We start from the raw sequence: 4,652 nt of genomic DNA on the forward strand, positions 1-4,652 counted from the left end.
AAAAAAAGACGTTTAAGTGCGCCTTATAGTCGTGAAAATACGGTAACTACAGATTTTAATTTAGTAATGCAAAAAAACAAATAAAAAAGGAGAATGTGTTTAAAAAACAGAGAAAAAGTACTACAGCTGCAAAGGAGAGGAAGATGGTGAAGGAAAAGATTGTTGCTCCAGTGTGTAAGTTTGTATGTGTAAGTTTATATGAAATAGGTATGACAGACCGTTTTTACATTTATTAAGCACTCCTCTCTGTTGTTCAATTTGTAGTTCTTCCCAATCACAATCACACTTCTAGACCTACTGTAACTGTAATAATATATTATCTAAACTACATTTTTGTAGCAGGAACTGAATTTTAGAAAAAAGAAAAAGAAAAAAGAAAAATATACTAGTAAGAATTAAGTTTTATATATCTAGAAAATAACATATTTTAATTGGCCGTTCTGACATTTATCAGGTTAACTAAAAATTAATTTATGATATCTGAAAATAGTTTTTTCATAGTTGAAATAATACAAATGCTGACCAGCATTTGTATTAAAATTAATTTATAGAAATTATAGAATGTTTATTCTAGATGTGGAGAATGTCATTTTATTTGAAATGGTCATTTAGACAAGGAAAAAATTTTGTTTATTGGATATCAGGAATACATATTCAGTAAAACTAGTATATATCAAACGGCCTGCCAGGCTGTTGTTGCTGTGAAAATATTACGGGATTATTTCTTGAACGGTTGTAGATCAATGTATCTATTTAGGTGAAATCTTCTGGCAACAGGTTCAAAATGAAGTCCCATGTGTCCCTCCTCATGTTGGTTCAGTCTTCTTACCACACTTCAGATGTTATCATCCAAAACTTTCTTGAGAGGGGTTGATGCAGCTGTTTGGAGTTTGGTGCAGCAGACAATGCATCTTCCTCCAAAAAATTTTCAACATTAAAATCATGGCTAATGGGATAACACCTATACTCAGAAATAACTGCTACTCAAAATCATGTATTCCTTTTGCTTGACCAGCTGTATTTGGCTCTGCAATCTGTTGTAGGATATGTCTGTGTACATATTTTGCAGGGTTGTCCTTTATGGAACTTATAAAATTTTCTGATTCTGGAACATTGAAGGAGAGTAAAGAGAAACAGAAACGTCTGTTTCACAAGACAGAATTACACTGTTTTTTTTTTAATTGTCCCTGACAGTGTATTTATTTGTTTTTTTGTTTTTTTGGTCAATGTTATTTTTGCATCAGTTTTACATCATCACATGCTGTGTATGGCTGAATGTACTACTAATGAATTCGGGTCATCATTCCTTAATTGTATTATACAATTAAGATACAATGAAATTAATAATAACAGAAATTCTTAAAATCTCGATTAACATTTGTTAGATATTTAGGCAGTTACTGTGGTTGTATTTCCCTTAAAACCCAGCATTATGAATCATAACACAAAACTGTGTACATTCTTTCAGCCTGCAGAGAATTCCTAAGTTTTACAGACTTGTCATGTCTTGTTATACCTACAAATCTATGCTGTGTGAGTCATGAGATGTGAAAGGTCCCTCTATTCTGTTAGTTTAAACAAATGTTTCCTTTATTCAAACGCTATGTCATGACCGACCCAACTCTACAGTATGCTGCAAATATTCCCTTTGAGACATCTCCCCTATTGCATAGCTGTCATAGCTTTACACATCACTAAAACACATGTAGACTATGGGCTAGAAAAAAAAAAAGAATTTCCCTTGAAGATTTCCAATTTAGACCATTCAAAATCTACACAAATGTACTCAACTACACTAGATTCCTTAAACACAGGGTGAAAATGAATGAACCACTTAAACAGAAGGCTTCAACAAAAAAAAAAATATGATTTCCTTTCAATTTTTGCAAAAGTTCTTTAGTATATTTTAATGAACAAAACTTTTATTTGTCCAACCCAATGAATATCACCAATCTTTTTGGGGTGATAATGATACATTTTGCATTGGTCACCAGTTCATCACAGAGCCAAATGAGAGACAGCTACTCTAACAAAGGCCTTTAATGCTGTTGAGCACTCCGCTCTACTCCTTAAAGTTGTAGGGAAACTGCTGTTCCAACGGTTGCAGTTCCGAATTCTCCCGAGTGGACTTTACACGAGTGAATAAAGTGAATGTGATTGGTCGATTATCAAGGGGGCGGGATTGTTGTGGCGGGATGTTTGCAAGCAAGTTTGGTTGTGTCCGGTGTCTCGGAAGCATCTTGCTAACCAGTTAGCAACTTAGTGCTAGTAGGTTCCCAATGGGAAATTCCATTGGGACAAAGTAGCACTTAGCAACGACACTGTCAAGGAATGCTATGGACAGCAGAAACATGCAAGGGGAGGAGAGTTTTGTGTCAGGGGGTCGTGGGTGAGACTCCTCCGTCATACATGTTTTATTTAGAGGTGGAAATCAGGGATGAAGTTGTTGAGGAAGAGGACGCTGGGGCAGCAGAAGCTTCGTTTGGTGTAGAAGGCTTACACCCGTACATGTTGAGCTCTTGCCTCGCAACGCTGCCAGTTCTGTTAGCTCTACGCCTGCCGAAGACACAGATGTCCATTACGTAACTCAATGGTAAAGTAAATGATTCGTATGTCTTATTTCAACCGTTGCGTATATTAGCTAGGACATATGAATCAAAATGCTATGACCGAAAAAATTTGATTGACAGATGACCTTTGATATATAATTGGCCAAATTTAGGTGTACAAGCTGACGTATAACTAACTGTCCTGCATAAAATAACGGAAAAAAACACACATTTTCTAACTTTTGGGACAATATGGTCTGATAAAGAGTAGGCTACATTTATATACATGTTTAAGCCAGAATGATTTGAAATTTAAATATAACTTCCCTACGACTTTAACCCACGCTATGGACAAATAAAATAACTAAGAAGAAAAAACAAATCGACTTGGCGATAAATGCTGCCAGGTTTTGGTGTGTTCCTGTCACCAGTGTTGTGCATGAATGATTTTAATAAACAGCTCACTGAATATGTTCATATTTTTAGTGAATGGTGAACTTAACAGACCAGTTTTAAAATAACGAACATAAATGAGAGAAACGTTATCATGTTTTAAGTTGACAGACTCTGAATGAGAGCAACCACGAGGCAAAGATCAGTTAAGAGATTTTATTGAAGGTTGTGGTGTGTACAGAGAGGATTCCGGCAGGCAGGGTTTTCTGGGTTCTGCTGGAAGAGGTGAGGTGGCAGGTGAGCAACTGGTTGATGCTGGTTCTAATAATTAGGGGGGATTTCACTCACTGAGAAGGAGGTTTAGGGTCTTTTGGGGAGGATAATGTCCAGTGGTCAGGGCGAATGGTGCAGGTCCGGTTGTTGATATCTGACACTTTTCATTGGAATACATCAGGTTTTACGGCACTTATTTGGCAAAAAGCTTGACATACCAGCATGTCTACTGCTAGTCGTACTCTACGCAATTCAGACTTATCTTCTTGTATTTCTGATGTCAGTTTTGCAACGCACTTGGCAATTTTATGAACTAAAGATGGCAGACTCACAGAAAAATGCTCCAGTTTTTGTGCAAACTGTGCCAACCAGGACTCAACAAACAGGCCCGTAGGTGAGCTATGTCCACTTACAATTTAAAGCGACACAGCGAGTTAAAGCATTTGAACTATCTGGGGAAGCATCTGCTACTGAATGAGATTGTAAAAATCATTTTCGTTACAGATCTTTTACGCAGAACCTGAATTAACCTGTTTTTGAAGTTCTATTTAATTTGCCCCAATAAAGGTTTCACTGCACACACAGTATACCTTGACTTGGTTGATTATTATCTATTTCTTTCAATATATTATGATCACACATTTAAGTGGTGAAATATGTGGTTCTAATGTGTAGAATTGTGGTTTAATTTACCAAATGACCTTGAACTAGGTAATTAACTTAGTTCATTTTTGAACTACGAATCTGAGCTAGTTCATTTTCATCTGTGTGGAAAAATATTACCTGTCATGTTTTTTACGTTTAAACCCCTTTTCTGATTATTTTTTAGCTTTTTATTTTTCATTTTTTTAATGAATGATACCCTCATTGACTGAGAGCTGTTTCAGTCGGTGCATTCTTTAAATGTGTTAATGATTAAATGAAGTCAGCTATCTTTCTGTTGAGCCTGTAACTTGGGCATGGAGCTGAATCAAACAAAGAAAATGAATCCAGTCTATTTCTGGTTAGTCTATTAAGTGCTGTAACCAACCAAATCTGATAAAGCAAATAAGCATAATATGTGCTTTGTTAATTTTTGAATAAAAGATTGAACAGACAAATGTAGCAACTACCAGGATAAACAGTTAAATAATCCAGGTTAAGGTGTGCTCACACTGTATGCCTTACTGCTAAATTCCGATGATTTTTTTGTGAACTCTGATTATTTAGCATGGTCGTTTACATTTTCAAATATATGCGACTTGTATGTGATCTCCCGTGTGAACTGAATTCCTACAGCTTAAATGTCCTGCTTGCACAGTAGAGGACATAATGACATGACGTATTACGAGAGTGCTTCCATGAATCAACTTTCAAGGGCTGTCACTACCTTGTTAGCAGTGATGGGCAGTAGCGCCGCTACATGTAGCGAAGCTATTAGTTTAACTACATTTTCCA

Source organism: Cyprinodon variegatus, unplaced genomic scaffold (genome assembly GCF_000732505.1).
Source record: "Cyprinodon variegatus isolate N-32 unplaced genomic scaffold, C_variegatus-1.0 Scaffold313, whole genome shotgun sequence".
Classification (NCBI taxonomy): Eukaryota; Metazoa; Chordata; class Actinopteri; order Cyprinodontiformes; family Cyprinodontidae; genus Cyprinodon; species Cyprinodon variegatus.